The sequence below is a fragment of the Martes martes genome (assembly GCF_963455335.1).
Source record: "Martes martes genome assembly, chromosome: 3".
Classification (NCBI taxonomy): Eukaryota; Metazoa; Chordata; class Mammalia; order Carnivora; family Mustelidae; genus Martes; species Martes martes.
The window spans coordinates 30386137-30404197 of record NC_137890.1 but is presented as its reverse complement, the minus strand read 5'-3'; positions in this window follow the sequence as shown (position 1 = coordinate 30404197).

Below are 18061 nucleotides of genomic sequence, written 5' to 3'. Positions count from 1 at the left end.
GGTCAGGTAGCAAATGCCTCTCTTCTCCATCATCTAATTGATCACGCTGCTGTGACATTTCAATCTCTGCGGCATCGGGAGAAGCAGCCTCATGTTCGATGGTATTGCTGTGGAGGGAAACACGGAAATAGAAAAAGCCCATTAACCTTCAGAAAATGATAGTACATTTGGTGCTTCTCTTAACACCTGATTATTTTCTAAGCAGTAAAACTTCCAATTTATTAAGCCCTAGGTGGGTAAGGAATGATTTATCAAACGGAGAACCTGAGATACCACTTTTATGTCATCTTGTGGCAATCACACCAACTGGGAGAGACTGGAGTAGTGACCCATCGATGAACGCCACAGACCTGAGTTCCAAACACTGAGGTGCTCTGTCTGTGCATTTCTACGTTGATATTTACACAGATAACGCTAATGTGTAACTCCAAATGGCAGAATTCAGACTTCATCCGAAAGACCCGGGATTATAAGTACCCAATATAGACCCAGCTTCTACTGTGTATATCAGCTTCACCCATCTTAACTCACATACCCTTCAAAACATCCTGTCCACACCTGGAAGATGGGCTCCATTTTGCAGATGAGTTCACTGTGGACACTTGTGACTCGTCAAAGCTCACGTGTCAAATGGAGTTAAGGTACAAAACAAATCAATCACCGAGTCGGTATAGCACCAGTGTTTCTCATCTTTCCTCCTCTCCGAGACCTAATACGACAAAATTAATCTCTGCTTTTGCTTGCCCTAGGTTTTGATTAGTAATACAGACAAAAGAGACAATCAGAGGGGAGTAAGGATCCCAAGAAGGCTGCCAACATATGTCCTGAAGGATATGTCACCAGGCCTGCCACCAACGCTGATCTTGGCCTCAGTGACTCTAGGGCGAGAAGGCAGCCATCCTAGGCTGCTAATCACGCAGGAACACCACCAGGCTGCCTTGGCATCTGCTGCTGGCCACCCCTCCTCCTCCAGCTGCTTGCTACAGAAGCCCGACTCCAAACCCAGCCTCACTGTGAATATAGGACCCTCCAAAACACGGCAGCCCCGAGACAGCACCCAATTTTCCCGTCTCTGAGGCAAGGTCTGAAAACCCGTTTTTTAAAAATGCTCCGGGGAGAGGGGGAGACCATTTTTTTCTTTCTCACTTTCTGAGAGAATTGGGAAGTTTCCCTCTGAGATGTTTGTAGGGGGGAAAAAAAATCCTTGGGGTGGGGATGCAGTTTTCCTTCTGAAAATTTTCCAGGTATTTCTGAACCTTCACACCACTTACTCCACTATTAAGCATGTGAACATCGTGAACCTTCTTTGGGTAACTAAGCACAGAACAAACTCTACTTTGCCATTTGCTTTATAATTGTAGGCTAGTGACATATGTTCCTTCATCTGCAAAATGGTGATAATATTACCCTACTCCGGGGAAATCTTGTAAGAATAATAGAGAAAAGCCTTTAAACCCAGTTATAGCAACCACCCCCATAGACAAAGGTTTCTAAAGGATTTGGGAGGAGTGGGAAGGAGCACAGAGGGAGTAGGATGATAGGAGGAAACTCGGAGAAAGAAGCCCAGCCCACCTCTCCCCAAGTCGTAACATTCTAGCCTCTCTTCTCCTAATACAAGCACTCTTCTATGATGTAGCTCTTCTTCTGACCCAGCAGGTTCTCCATCAGACCTCCTCCAGGTCCCAGGGAACTATTATTTCCACATTAAGGCCCCTTGCTTAAGATTTCGTTTAAGAATCTCACACTTTTATATATGCCTTGCTGCTTTCCAGACTACCCAAAATATGCTAATGCCATGGCTAAAGATTCTTGCAATAAGAAAATTATAGTAATGTTGAATCTGTTGACTTTTCACCTTAAAGACCCATTACATCACCATCTACTTCCGGCTCTAGTTTAACAAAGGTTGACAAGCTCACAGAGCCCCATATCAGGAAAGGCAAAGCCGGTCTACAGGGCTGACCCTCCTGTGATGCTTACATACCCAGTCAGCCTCAGAGGTAATAAAATATCACCTATCGCTGGAGAACTAAGGAATACAAAAGAAACCACAGCTTAACACCACAACGGCAGAATTATGAAAAAATGAAGCCATTGCTTGATTGGATTTAAAAGGAAATTACACAGAACAAAAAGAACATTTCTCTTGGTCAACCCAAATGCATAACACTTCACTTTACTGAAAGCACTATTTGCCAAGAATGTGTATCAGTAATTATAGGTCAAGTCACTAACAAAAACTCAGGATTCAAATCATAAGAGACTCAATCTCAGAAAACAAACTGAGGGTTGCTGGAGTGGAGGGGGATGGAGGAATGGGGTGGCTGGGTGATGGCCACTGGGGAGGGTGTGCGCTATGGCGAGCACTGTAAACTGTGTGAGACTGATGAATCACAGACCTGTACCCCTGAAGTAAATAATAGATTATATGTTAATTAAAAAAAATAATGTAATTCTGGGGCAGCTGGCTGGCTCAGTCATTACAGCATTAGTCTTTTGATTTTGGGGTCATGAGTCTCTTTAAAAAGTTAGGCTTTTTGTACTTGTATAAATAATACAATCAATTATATTTGTAGATGAATGTGATTGCCCCACTTTTTAATTAAATAAAATTTAGTATCTATACTGAATTTGGTCAAGATGTTTATCCATAAATATAGCTAGATAACAACTAACTCTAGAAACAAAGTCAAGATGAAAGACATACTTGTCAAGTATAAAATCTGATAAATTTTTAGTTTAGCTTCACAAGTCTCAAAAATGACCTAGATTGGATTACATGTTCATTCCCTTCTTCCTTTCCAACTACCTGTTTTGCATCATAAACCAGACTATTCTATACTTGTGATCCTTTTCCTGAGTATGTCAAAAGGCCAGTGGCCCTTCTGTCATTTCAATGCCCCTCTCTCTATGCATTTCCATCCACCTTCTCAACAAGTATCAAATTAATGAGCTGTTCATCTCCAAGTCACTACTGAGGCACCCCATAAATCAAGAGATGTGCTTTTGATTCAACACATCACCCTCATTCCTTCTCTGCTAGCCCCTAAAAAAGAAATCATTCAGATCAGGGGAAATTATTTCCAGAAAAGAATCATCAAAAAAGTGTTTCAAAGGGGTGCCTGAGTGGCTCAGTGGGTTAAGCATCCCACTCTTGTTTTTGGCTCAGGTCATGATCTCACTTCACTGTCGTGAGATCCAGCCCCAAGTTGGGTTCTGCGCTTAGCATGGGGTCTGCTTGAGCTTCTCTCTCCTTCTCCCTCTGCCCCTCCCTACCATGCTCACTTGTTCGCATGCTCGCTCTCAAATAAATAAATAAATCTTTTTTTAAGTGTTTCATGGCCTTCAAAATCTACATCAGATCTGTAAAAACTTTGATAGTGAAGTATTGGCTAGGCACTATTATTGCAAGATACTATTTAAAAGTAGCATAGGTCCATGTAATATGATATGCATTTGAGTATGCATGCACAATGACTTAAATCAAATGCAAAGACATAAATATAAACTATTGCAGTAGAGATTTATGTGCATGTGTGTTTAATATTTTTGACAGCTCAATATTCACTTCTCCTTCCTATAGGACACAAATCTTCTTTTGGTGAATTACTTCTTTCCCATTTTATTGCTTTGGTGGAAGAGTAAATCCAGTGCCTGCATCCTACTAAGAATGTCAAATTAACGAGCTTTCTCCACACTTCCTCAGAAAAGCCAGAAGCCTGGGGAATCAGCTGCTGTCTCCCAGGATCTGCAACTTATGTGAGAGATACTGGGATGGAAGAAGCTGTTGGAATTCCACACTTCCCACCTGTGGTGCCCAAACATGATCATTCCTGGTCTGAAAACACTCCCAGCCCCCAATAGTAATGACTATTACCAAGTCTGATTCTTAGCTTTCCAAGTGATTTGCTGAGTTCCTGGTAAATTTCCAGGAGATTCCCTTCTTCAATTGCCCAAAGTCATCTTCTGTTGCCTGCAACCCAAGGACCCTGATCATGACTATTACTTTTGAATTAAACACTAAGAAAGAATACACATTAAATATATTATTTACATTCTGGGTGATTAGTATATATGTGTAGATGCATTTTGTTGATCAATGACTACAGAGGATAAAGGAAGTTGCATTTTCAGGCAGAAAGGTTGACATGAGCTCTCTCCAGGAAAGTAAGAACTGAGAAAACATCGTTTTCAGACACTGTGTGTATGTATGTGTGAGTTTCAGATACTATACATATATATAACTAGTGGTATGTTCTGAAATTTTATTAATACCTTCAATTGAATATCAATTAAAATTGGCAGCCAGGTTGTTCAGTGAGAACTCCCAACAGCAAAAAAGTGAGCTGCCTTTCTGTGTTGGAAAATTTTGTATTTTGTGCAGCCAATTAAAAGAACATCTCATCCAACTATTCAATATGAGTTTATTATGCTCAAATAGCTATGGATATTTTATTGTTCACTCTTTGTGATCTTTTCTAATAGCTACTAACTGTCCTGATGTGCCCGTATCACCCCGCCAGGAGGGGATTTCTTTGCTTTGTTGATGCAGAGCATTAACTTAATGTTGCAGAACTTAAGGTCTTCTCTTTTATAAACTTATCATATTCTTTCTCTCCCTGCACAGGAAGTCTGATTTAATTATCTCCCAGAAATCAGTAAAGGTACTATTTCCGTCTTTGCTTGCCCTTAATCCTTATTTGATTAAAGTATCACATGCTTAATTGGGTTGCATTTACCTCAACCTCTTCCCTTCCAAATATGGAAGGCAGCCTTGGGACTGCTGGGGTGGTTTCACAGGTCCCTTGGACTCCACAGAGGGCTCATGGCCAACCAGCAGATGGGAGTAATGCACAAAATGCCAGTTCCTCTCCTCAGGGGCCCCGCCCTACACTGCCACGCCCCCTGCACCTCTTCTGCTTCCTGTTCCTGCACGTAAGGGAAGTGGCGACATTTGTAAGAAGGAGGAGGGTGTGTGACACCAATTAGTCCCTGTTCGACAGGCTGGAATCCTTTCAGTTTTGCAGGTCTTTGAAAAGACTCCAAGTGCTATCTGACAGAAACCCTGCAGTATTGACCAGAAAGGGCTCACTAAAAATCTCAGCATCTGAAAAGGAAAGAGAAGAACACTGGCCCCTGTCAACACATATTTTTTAAGAAAGTATGGGTATCATGGTGACACTTTTACCGGTGAGGGAATTTTCAAGATGGGGGGAGGGGGAGAAAGTTGGGCCAGGGAGAGAAAGAATTTCTCTCTGCTCCAAGTGGAAGCAATATTGCATCAAAGTCATTTTCCCACCAGTAGGCATCTCCAGGGTCTCCATGAAACAAGGTGTAACTTTAACATAGAAACGGTGGTGGAGGAAATGACCGATTTCGACATTACCCTCAGGGCTGGTTTCCTGTGGGGCCGCCATAACAAAGCACCATAAACTGGGGAGCTTAAAACAACAGAAATTTTTTCTCTCACAGCTCTGGAGGCTGGGAGTCTGAAATCAAGGTGTCAGCAGGGCTGGTTCCTTCTGGAGGGAGAGAGGATTCTGAGGGAGAATCCGTTCCATGCCTTTCTCCTGGCTGGTGGTGCTTGCCAACAATCCTTGGCATTCCTTGGCTTACAGCTGATTCACTCCAATCTGTGCCTCTGTCATCACGTGGCATTCTCCCTATGTATCTCTGGGCACAAATTTGCCTCTTCTTATGACAGCAGCAAATTAGGACCCACCATTATCTCAGATGACCTCAACTTAATTTGATTACATAAGCAAAAGCCTTATTTCCAAATAAAGTCACACTCACAGTAAGAAGAGTTAGGACTTCAACATATCTTTTTGGGAAACACAATTCAACACACGGTGCCCTCCATAAATAAAGTAGCCTTGTGCTATTCCCAAGCTATTCAGTGTTCATCATTGTATGTTCAACACTTTTTAGAACTCACAGTGGTCCACAGTCAGTGGCAACTACTCAACTACTCATGGTGTACCCTTGTGTGGGTGTGTTGCCACAATTTCATTGAAATGTTACAGGGTAGAGGACAATGTGTCGTGAATAAGAGGTAAGGAACAGAATTCATCTGGATCCAAATAAAGGCCGTTTGTTCACCATAACCCACAAGAATTTTGCGTTGTCGATGTATCAGAGAAGGAGTTCAGGGCAATCCATAGGTCTACCAAGATGGGCACCACTGACACTGGTGAGCACTGTGGGAGTGAGGAAGAATGTCCTACATGCTGGGAGGTGTGACTATACCGTGGTAGCAGCCCGACTGTAATCATCACTTATTTGTTACACTGTTCTGAGACTCTCAGTCTCTTCCAGTATGCCTTCAAATCTGTTAATGCCTAGAACACATAATTATTAAGAAACTCTGTTTTCAATTTTAAGTGTAGATCAAATGTTCCAACTCCAGCACCTCTCCCACTAAATAATACCTTTGTAATTTACCAATTTCCTCATTCCATGCATTGTCTAAAGATGAAAACCTCTGACCTATAAAGGAAATGATTTGTGGTAGCTCAGTGCTTTTTCAAATTTATCCAGTGATTCGTTCCACGGGTATAGGAAAATGGATCCCGCTTGGGGCTTGAATAAAATCACCCAACTTCACCAGAAAAAACTTGGATTCAAGAATACGAATCTCAAGACCCCATCTATAGCTTCTGAGAGCACCTAGGAGGATTTGCCCAGGCTACAACCCCCAGAAACTGTTGGGGAGCCAGAAATCCCATCAGCAGGGATTTGTTCTGAAGATGACCGAAGAACAGCTTAACACAGTGGATATACCCACACACACACACAAAAAGTGAAGGTTTTATAGAGAGCCCTTTATCGGGTATGTTTCCAACCAAGAGAGCTAGAAGTAAACCCAGGAAAGTCACCTGCTAAAAAGACACCAAATGAAAAGCAAAGGTGCCTAATCACGTCACCTCCTTCATAGTTATCCTGGGGGCCGGCCCTGGGACTCTTCTTCCCATGGAGCTCTGCATGTCTCCTGAGGACATCTTACATAACGTGGATGATGAAGGGGGCCCATGAGGCAGGAGAGCTGCACAAATATTCTCACAGAGAAGAAAGTCCCATTCAGTGAAGGGAAGTGAGGGAGAGAACAGAGATCTAGAGAAGAGAAAAAATGTGTTCTGCTTTTGCTCCCATGGTCGGCTTCCTCATCCCTCAGCAACCCTCTTCTCTAACCCACTGACTGCTGAGTCCTCTATGTGTATCCCGAAGGCCAAGCAAACATTAGATGGAAAAAATGGGAGCCCGAGGCGCACTGGCCTTCCGCCACTCCCCCCTGGTCCTGGGCAAAGCTGTGAAGGAGACGCTCCCCCTGCAGAGATGCTGGGTCAGATGCAGAGACTGCACACACTGAAAGCCAACCTAAGAGTCTCATCAGTTTACAGATGGGAAAAGGACTCTGCAAATGTGACCGGTGCTGAAGCTCTCTCTCCTGACCACACCTTGGCTTCTCTGTCCTTCAGAAGCCTGCTCTGCTCTGCTCCGCTCTGCTCCACACACCACTCTAACCTGAACTTTCAGGCCACTGTGCTGGGGCTATAACCAAAAGAACATGTCCCCTTTCACAGGACAGCCTAGTGCTGCAAAGGTCCTTGTCTTTCCTGGGCATTGAGCTGGACCTCACCCCCGGTTCCCTCGGAGTTGGCTATAGCCACAACATGGAACCCTAACAAGGGGACGGTAAGGGACCCGAGCCACTCGTCCATCTGGCACATGGAACTTCTGTGCACAGGAATCTTTGCTCTTGGCCCACCCACTGGCCTGATGCAACCAACACAACCACGTTGGAAGCCACGCGGAGAGGACGGCAGAGCCACGTGCCAGGGCCACAGGGTAGACAGAGCTTGGGTCCCAGAATCACCACCAGGAAGCTCCAATCAAAGAACACCTTTCAGGGTATTATATAAGCAAGAAATAAACTATTATGTTTGAGCCACTGCACATTCTTGACTCCAGTTTGTTTCTTACTGCCATGAATCCATCTTAATTAATATACACCTTCTTTCTGAGGTACCCACCATGGACGCTGTGTGCTTTCCCACGCTGGTTTTCACTAGAGCATTTCATTGGGCAATTATGCTTTTGAAAACACTGCAGATGATGTAAGAGAGTCTTCCCTACTGATGGTAAAACTTTGCTAAGCAACTGGCCTCTGATATTATGCAAAGGAAACAGGGCAAGCTATAGAGTCAGACTGGGTTTGATCTCCTTTCCACAGTATTCTGCCCAGGTGATTAATACCACTCCCTTTATCTTTCGGAGCCTAAACCCTTCTCTGTAACTGGGACAACTAATTAGCCCAATTAATTATTAAGATACAGTTGCAAAGAGTAAGGTTTAAGGTAGGTTTAAGTAGAATCACTGTATTAAGTGCCCGGTATACAGAAGCTATTAATGTCATTATTATTTATATTTAATTGTATTTACTCGATTGTGCCCTTTAAGTACAGGAACAGTATCTGATTCATCCTTTTAACTTCAGCATTAAACATGAGTTCCCAGAAGACATGGACTATGTCAAATTTATCTTTGCATCCCTCATCCAGAACTGTGATGGTTACTTCATGAAGGGAAACTATCCTTAGTATTAATATTTTTACTCACTAACTGTCACCTCCAAAGCAAGGATTGTGTCTATTAAATCTTTCTCTGGAATCTAGAAGGGCAGCCTACATATACTAGGCCCTCAACAATAGTAATTAGTAAACTAATTTCTCCAAAAATATATAAATAAATTAAATCAATAAACCAGTTTCTCTCTGGTAGGTAGTTGATGTGATTTCTGGTCGTGGGGATTGGTGGGAGGCAGAGGTCACCAGAGAGCAGGTGGGTCTGTGAGGGAATCTGGATTCCAAATTAATAGCTTCCTGGAGTTCCCAGACCCCCTACACCACATATGGGGCATTGCTCCCCACAACCACCAGAACATTCTTTTGAGATGGAGCATTCTCCAGTTCCCACTGTGTCGCTAAAAGGACACAATATAGCCTAACCAGCCTACCTCAAAAAGTTGTCATGAAATTCATCTAGTGCAAAAAAGTTTACAGAATGCAAGTTTTTCTGGGAAATTGAGTGGTACTGCTATACCACCAGTTTACTTTATGTCACAAAATAATTATTATTTTTTCCCTAATTTCTAGAGTTGTAAATAGAAACAGTGCCTCTAATTTTGATGTTGTCATTTAAAAAGTGAAAACAGTACTAAAAAAAAAGTCGATGTGAAATGTCATACACATATGGAGAGATGCCGTTACCGTTATGGTTGTTCTTACAAAAGTCCCCTCCAGTCTTCTTTGTCGTCAGTACCTTGGGTTTGTCCTTTCCCTTCATCCGGTGGGAGATGCTGTGTCCCGTTCTTCCCCCGTGTAAGGTACGGCCATGTCTTACTTTAAAACATTATTATTAAGACAAACACTCTTCTACTGTATGTTACATAAAGACAAATATCTTACCTAAGGACAATTATTTTTATTATTAAATTGTCCATGTCTTGGAAACAGCCCCAGAAATGACTCATTTCTTCGAAAAGGTCATAAAGCACTCCGCTTTGTCCAAGACATGGCTGACTCGCACACCAGTCTGGCTACCTGGTGAAAAGTCACATTTCACTTTCTTAACAGTGTTTCAACCACGAGGAGACGCATAAACTGCTTTTGAAATGAAAAACAGGAATTGGGAGGAGAAGGCGGGGCAAGAGCTTAAATGAGAAAAATAGGTTGAAATTAAACTTGGACGTAGCTGGAGGAAATGTAGTTCAATGACACGGTATATAAATAATTGCCCTGGTTACACACCTAAAGAAGTTTGGAAGAAGGTGCGGGTCACGTTAGAAGCGTCACCAGGAGGGCCTGCCCGGCTGAAGGCCAAAGGACCCTCAAAGTGACACTTACTTTGGGGCTCCCTCCCTCGGGCGAGGCCAGTCGTCCCCTTGAAGGCTCTGCTTGTCAGCACACGCAACGAATTCAGCTCCTGAGGATGGAAGTTCATGGGAAACTGAGGGAGAAACAAGAAAGCCAACATATCCACTTGCACTGAGCCTTGCGGCTTTTCGGGACCCTAGTGCGTGTCTCATCTGGCCAGCCCAGAAATACAGCCTGAAGGCGGTTCGCTTGCTGCCCCCAGCCTCAGAGCGGGCTGTAGGATTCCGATGACAGGCCTTTCGGTCCGTTCCTCTCCAGCACAGAACACACCTGCCTCTAGGAGTCAGTGCGTCGAGCTGGGGGAAATGGGCGCCTTCTGCCTTCCTACTGTGCCGCCCTTGCCCTCTCTGTCCCTTGGTCTCCTGCCTCCCACATGTGCTTGCCCTTACTAACAGCCCCCCCCAACTGGACGGCACAGTCTTTCTCATTCTTCATCATATCGATCAGGTCAAGCAGGGGACTCAAGCTTCCTGTTGACAGCATGTGAAATGCTTTCTGTCTTGGGTGACTCTTGCCACCCTTTGATCTCCACGACCACGCGATACTGTTACTCAAGTTGTCAGCTCTCCTTGTAAGAGGTCCTGTTGCTTTTCCCCAGGGCAGAATATGTTAGGCCTGGTTTTTGAGGCAGATGTTACTTGTTTGATGGTGTCGTCTGCAAATCCTTAGGTTTCAAGTTCCATCGGGGGACAGATACTCTTATTATTAAATTGACTTCAGAAGCACAGATTTCTTGCCAAAGGAAGCCTGGAGGAGGAGATACTGTAACTAAAACAACTGGTACCTGTGACACAAGAACGTTGTTGAAATAACAATCGTTTAGAATTTGGAGCACCTGGGTTCTCAACCTCCCCAACGCCCTCTGATGGCCAGAAGGAGGCCAGCATCCGCGAGCTCCCACCAGGAACCGGATCAGGCAGCATAACCATCTCGGATTCCCGGCCTCCGAAACTATGAGAGATAAACGTTTGTTGTTTAAGCCACGTAGTCCATGATATTTTGTTTTAGCTCCGTAAGACACCCAAAGCCCTACAGTTAACGACGAGGTCCAAACCCTCTGCTAAAAGAAATGGCACAAATGTCTGACGAAATCGCCCCCAGGGCAGCCTACTAAATGCCAACAGTCCCAGATCTTGGGTGCCGCTACTCGGAGGGCAGAATTAGAAATTAATTTGTGTCAGTGCCAGCCCTACTCCCAAAAACGTAGCAAATGACCTAGATGGTCTAATTCAGAGGACGGACACTCCAAAGGCCACCTTAGGCAATAGTATCTCCCTGGCCTGGGAGCCAACAAGCTGGGCACGTGCCCAGCCACCATTCACAAGTCCATTCCTCTGGAATCAACTCTGCTTTCTTCCCGAGGCTCTCTGTCAAACTGCAAATCCCACTGAGCTGGAAGGCAGAAGCTCATCGCTCCTAGCCGGCCCACCAGATGTAGCTGCCAAGCAAGAGAGAGCCCCAGAGGCCTGGAGAAAGAAAGGGTGGGGACCGGAGGGAGGGAATTGGTGAGAGGGAGGAAGCAGATGGGCCCACCACCGACTTCTCCCGGCACTGGCCCCATTCCACAGTAGAGAGGTCTGCTCCTGGCTTGAGTCAGGGTGCTAAAGCCATTATTTCTAGCTTACAGCCTCCCCAACCAGGCAGCACCCCTTGCCTGGGAAGGTAACCAGAAGAAGCCGGGAGCACAGCACAGTGGGGACACTGCTACAGCAGATGGTGGCCATGTGAGCTGGGGTGGCAGCCTGTTTGGAGGAGATTCTGTTCTGCTTTAACGGCATCTGTTTCCAAGCGAGCCAGAGCCTTCAGATCTGCTGACTCCGCTGCTCCTGGATCCAAGTCGGTCACCGGCTCGGCATCCGGACCCCTCAGCCTTCGGGCAGGCTGCACGGAGCTCAGGCAGAAAATGGAATTTCCCCTTCCTGCCTCATTAAAGGAACCATCCAAGTTCACTTCTCCAACAAGAGTAATTTGGGCTGGATTGAGTCTTGAGCAGCGATGAGCCAAGGCTCAAATCGCACGAGCCTTCCTGTGTCTTAGTAAGAAACACACTGGAGTCAGAAAGAACTCGCTGCACACATCCTCCCTCCCCTGGGGCGCGTGCAACTCCATCTGCCGCTTCACGTGCGGAGTGCTACGGATGGCAGTCACTTCTGAAAAACCGTAAAAAAAATTCTTTCCAGGCCATACTTTGCATTTTTACCTCCATTGAGCATATCACTGGGCACCAAGCAGAGAATACTATGGGTCACGAAATCTCACTAGCTTTAGATGTTTCTATGTTCGGGAAGTGGGCCATTCTGGAGGTTTCCTCTGGAATATCCAGATAATGGAGGGGCCACATTGATGTTTCTTATAACATCTCTCTTAATACCCCTCCTTCGTTTCCCCAGTGTGGACCCCACTGTCATTTCAGCTTCTTCAGCGCCATGTCGGGCTTGAGATTTGTAGTTCCAGTGTGGACTGTGAGGAGAAAAATGTAAGAATGAGATCATAGGTCTCACTAAACCCCACTGCCCCAAAACACAATGAGCTGCTTTTGGCAGCCCGGCCGGTTGGACAGGAAGGCCAGCGGCTGAGGAACAGTGCCAAGCTTTAGCTAAGCACTCGGTGTTGAAAGGTTTCATGCAAAAATCCTGAAGCAGAGAAGTGAAATGTTCAGGGAGTAGAGCCCCACAAATCATGTTTATTGGATCATCTCTGGCTCCCAGGACCCCAGTCTCCATTTCCACCAGGCAAATAGAAATGAACACAAACTTTCAGCTGCCCCACCCTCCCGACCCTCCCTAAGCGACCCAGGCTTGCAGCAGGCTCAGACTTCTCTCACTTCCCTTCTAAACACAAGCCCTCAGCACCCTCCACTCCACCCAGAAGGTAGGTGGCAAACAGCCAGGCACTGGTGCAGACAGAGCAGCAGAGACACAAGAAAAAGAGCCCTGGGCATGTGGGCCACTGCAGGGCGGGCAGGAGGGAAGGTGGTGTTGCAGGGAAGGTTCTGCAAGCCCTTGAAGTTTAAGGCCCAGGAATTGCAACTTGGAAGGACCTCTGTCCACTTTGGTCATTTACTGATAGAAGCCCTAGCCCAGAGTGAGTAGTAGGAACCCAAGATTACACAGAACTTAAATTCAGGTCTCCTGGGCACTCCTCATGGTTTTCTTGTGTGCCGGGTAGGAAGAGAAAGGAAGAGGATCACGGAGCAGGAACATCTGAGAACCTCTAGCGCCAGGGTTTTCTGAATCAGAAATTGTGTACTTTTCATCCGTTCTGCCCACACTCCTCACGAGGCTTCTGGTGGGCTGCTCCAAAGACACGTCCTCATCTCCTCATGCCAAGTTGGAATGGAGTGGGGCCAGGACAGAGCTCAGCCCGTGTCTGGACCCCAGGGCCTCCTTCTTGCAGCCTGAACAGCCTTGCAGCTACAGAGGAAACACGTGGAAACTTATAAAAAAGGAAGCTGTGGCTTAGCATTAGCAGGCAGTATACAGAGACACTGGGTTGAGGGCTGAAGCTTACCCACAGCTTAGATCCCTATCTCACCCACCATCTCCAAAGCCACTGTCCAGAAAAGCTAGTGTGAAATAGTGTCGATTTCTTTGCCTCTCCTTACAGGGTTTCGAGAGCTTGTAAAAGAAAAAAAAAAAAATTTTTTTTCAGTTTCTTTAGATTGTGGATTTTTTTTTAAGATTTTATTTATTTATTTGACAGACAGAGATCACAAGTAGGCAGAGAGGGAGGCAGAGAAAGGGGGAGGGAAGCAGGCTCCCTGCTGAGCAGAGAGCCTGATGTGAGGCTTGATCCCAGGACCCTGAGATCATGACCTGAGCCAAAGTCAGAGGCTTAACCCACTGAGCCACCCAGGGGCCCCTGTGGATCTTATAGCACAAAAACCTAGAATTTTAACTCAGGGCCATGCCACCTTATAGGAAATGCAGATTCATGGTGAAATCCAACCCTCCAGACGTTGTTATTGCCTTGGTACACAGAATGTACCAAGATAGCAACAACTGCTCTTTGTGCTACAGGCCAGGGATCTCAGATACATCAGGCAAAGTAGATGTTATTATTCCCACTTTACAGACAAATAAAATGGGGCTGAGAATTACCGGTTGCATGATTTGCCCCAGATCTCACAGCTGGTCCCAGGGCTGTGATTCCAACCCAGGTTTGAGTCTGAAGCTGGTTTCATTCCCAGGCACGGCTCCCTCTACCCACCTCCAATACTAGAGGCCAGAACTCAGTCACCTCATGACTCCTCTCCATAAAGCTGAGCACAGAGAACCCTGGAACACCCACCACCCCCACACTCTCTTTGACCACCGAGACTCAGTGAAGGGGAGCTTTGCTGTCCTAGTAGTTTCCCTAAGGCAAACTACTTCCTATTCCTTGAGAGCCCCGTGTCACCTACAGATCTCCTTCTGATATGCCAGTTGGGGTCCACCCATGCTGGCTGCTACCAAGTTTGTTTCCTCTCTCTGTCATAAATTTGTGCCCATCCCTTTGGCGATGGTGTTTACCGTAAGCTATAATCCTACACAGAGGAAATCTAAGTTTTGATTCAGTATCCAACAAAAAATCATCCAGGATTGGGCACTTAATGAAGATGGTGATGGTGAAGAGGAGGAGGGCGGCCTGGGATGCCCTGTCCCCGTAAAGCATCTCCAAAATGATCCATAAAGATTTCCCAGCAAGCCGACACAGAGGACTCAGTAGACACGGGCCTCAGAGTCTCTGTGAGCAGGTTTTCCCCAGTAGTACCAGCTAAGGGCTTGGCGTCTCCCCCCACCCAGGGCACTGAACCCCAGGAGGGGGGAGGGCCCAAGAGTCTCAGAGGCAGCAGGAGGCCACTGCTCCAGGAAGAGCACCTGTGAGTAACCAGAAGCATCACCTGCTCTCCACGACAGGGAACCAAATGCCTGTGAGTCATCATTACTAAGCTCAGAGCCAAGCTGACAGGCGGGAGGAAGAAGTTAATACACCTTCACATGGGGCCCAAGGACTACTGGTTTCCGTCATGATATGCTGAGCATGGCTCTAAGTGGGAGAAGCTGGAACAGAGAGCCCAGTCCCCCCAGTGAGCCGGGTGCATTTCCCTACCCTCCCGGAGAAGGCTCTGCGTCCCACCGTCCAGCCCGCTGAGTGGGGTCAGTGCCATAGCACAGGGCCTCACCCCCCGGAAAGCAACAGCAATAACTGTGGTCCCATAAGGAACAGGGCAGCGATGACAATGTAAAAACTGGAGAGACACTGTCACACGGGGTGCAACTTCTTCCAGGAGGCACTCAGAGCCGAGCTGTGAATATCTTTTAAAATGTTCCGGGCCACCCGGGTGGCTCAGTCTGTTAAGCACCCAACACTTGATTTCAGCCCAGGTTGTGATATCAGGGTCCTGAGATCCAGCCCCACACTGGCTCTGGGTTAGGTGTGGAGCCTGCTTAAGATTCTCTCTCCCTTGGGACGCCTGGGTGGTTTAGTCGGTTAAGCCGCTGCCTTCAGCTCAGGTCATGATCCCAGGATCCTGGGATCGAGTCCTGTGTGGGGCTCCTTGCTCAGCGGGGAGCCTGCTTGTGCTTTCTCTCTCTCTTTCTCTCTCTGACAAATAAATAAATACATAAAATCTTTTGAAAAAAAATTTCTCTTTTACTCTCCCTCCGCCAGGTTAAAATGCTCAGAAGCTTTTCCCCCAGGTTTTCTGCATAAATCAAAAATTACCTTTTATCTTCTAAAGCAATTAGACTTAAGTGATTGTAAATAAAGAAAACAAATAGCTTACATTATACATCGAGTCAATATATCACGTATCCCAGACTAATAGCTGCCGCCCTGATTCCATCTTGCATTTAGGACATTTGCTCTTTATTGCATTCGTGGTTTGCTGAGTGCTTTCAGGGAGAATAAATAAGACTTTGAAGGAATAGCCGGGGAAATTTCTAAATTGGAAGTCTTTTTTTACTTTTAAAATAATTTTACACTTATAAGCAATTGTATGTCAATAACTTACAGTCTTTTAAGAAGCTGTACATTTTTGGAAAGGAAATCTACTTTAATATGAACACTTGCTTGCTTGCTTTAGAAATAGGACACAGAAATCAATCCACGGACATATTTCAACTCTCTCTTGTCATTTTTGTTATTTTATTCCAGAGCTCACAGAGTTGAGGACTGGAAAAGAATAAAAATGTACCGTTTGACTCATATATCCTTATTCTGTTTTAATTGCAGGTAAAGATGACACGTTATAGTGAAGACATTTTATTACGATTCAGAAAGAAAAAGGTTGAGTGAGTTATGAGCAGTATGGGATGGGAGCACAGAAAGATTCATGAAGGTTCGGTGCAGGAATACCCATCATTTCTCTGCATGTGGTATTGCAACAGATAGATAACCCGCAAGACCGTGATTGCATCTGCTTAAATAAATGGCATCGGCTTGCTATAAATATTGAATATTGTCTTTTCTATTAGAGTAAGCATTAGTAATGATACCACTATCTCTGCATTTGAGGTCAAATGGAAAGATTAGTGTGCCAGGTCCTAGAATGATGAACTCTGACCATCCTTCTCTCTAGCACCCACATCCAGCTCGCACGCCTGAGCCACAGTGATAGGAGTGAGAGAGAAGGGGGGACGAACACACAGTCGGGAGCCAGCCTGAGTCCTGACCCTACCCCTCACTAGCGCTAAGACCTTGACCAGCCGTCCTGTCTCTTGCTCTGTGCCTCACTCTCCTCCTCTGGAAAATGGGGCAAGAAACACTGCCTGTTGTATGGATTCATGGAGCTGCGTGGAACGCACTTAGAACAGTGGCTGGCACCTAAGCATCATGTCTTTTGAGGACAATGATTCTTTTTCATATTGAGGTCTTCTTGAGCACGGCTACTTCCACTCCTCTCCATGCCTACTTCTCACCCCCTACCCCACCTCACCGCCTCCAGGCAACTGCAGCAAGTAGGATCCTAGCTGGGCTTTCTGCTTTCTGCTCACCCACCACCAACACCACCACTCCCCCCTCCAGCCTCAGTTCAAGTCTGATATCCGCCCCCATGACTCACACTACCCAGGCAACAGAGCCATCCCAGCACCCACTACACTTACCATTTTCTTCATCCATCTACATTCATGTGTAGTGGGGCTGAAATACACGTTTTGTTTTGTTTTTTAAAAGATTTTATTTATTTATTTGACAGAGATCACAAGTAGGCAGAGAGGCAGGCAGAGAGAGAGAGGGAAGCAGGCTCCATGCTGAGCAGAGAGCCCGATGCGGGACTCGATCCCAGGACCCTGGGATCATGACCTGAGCCGAAGGCAGAGGCTTTAACCCACTGAGCCACCCAGGCGCCCCTGAAATACACGTGTTTTAAAGGCTGATTTCAGAAGCCCACTTAGATAGGAAATCATCTTCACTTGGGATATACCTTAATAAGCAAGCTTTGGCAAGAAAGATGAGTCCCAAGATTCTTACTGTAAGGAGGGACTAACTCCTTCCACAAGAGAAGGACACATACACTGGGTAAATGGTGGAAAATAAGTTCAGTGAATGGAGAAACGCCGAAATGATTTCAACGTACAGAAAAAGATGACCAGAGAGAGATGCCTGGCAGCAGGGGCTGGAGGGTATTTAAGAAGGAATAACTCCTCTTGAAGTTTAAATTGTTTGCATTTCTGGGATATGAAAAAGACCCAAAACTTAAGTAAAGCCTTAAATAGGTTGGCTCAGGTCCTCCAAGAAACAGACAGGATTGGGTGTGTAAGAGATTTACCAGGGGAAACCACAGAGAGTTCTAAGAAAGATCTGATGAGGCTGATGGAAAGTCCTTGAGTCAAAGTCACTGTTGGAGGAGTCCAGGCACATCATAGTCAGCAACAGTACCCACACCATGCTAAGAGCAGCCCAGTCACTGCAGAGCAACAACCGGGGCTGTCAGCCAGCCATGCTCTCAGAGGAGGGTCCTAGAGCTGCACACCTGCCCTTGCCACCATCTGGGGTCAGCTCAGCTGACAGGAATCATGTCTGATTCATCATTAGATACTCAACTACTCAATAAGTTAATGAGTAAACAACTATTGAAAGCAAACAACTATTGAAACCAAATGTGCTACACAAGAGAATTATTGTACTCTGCCTTCTATTTT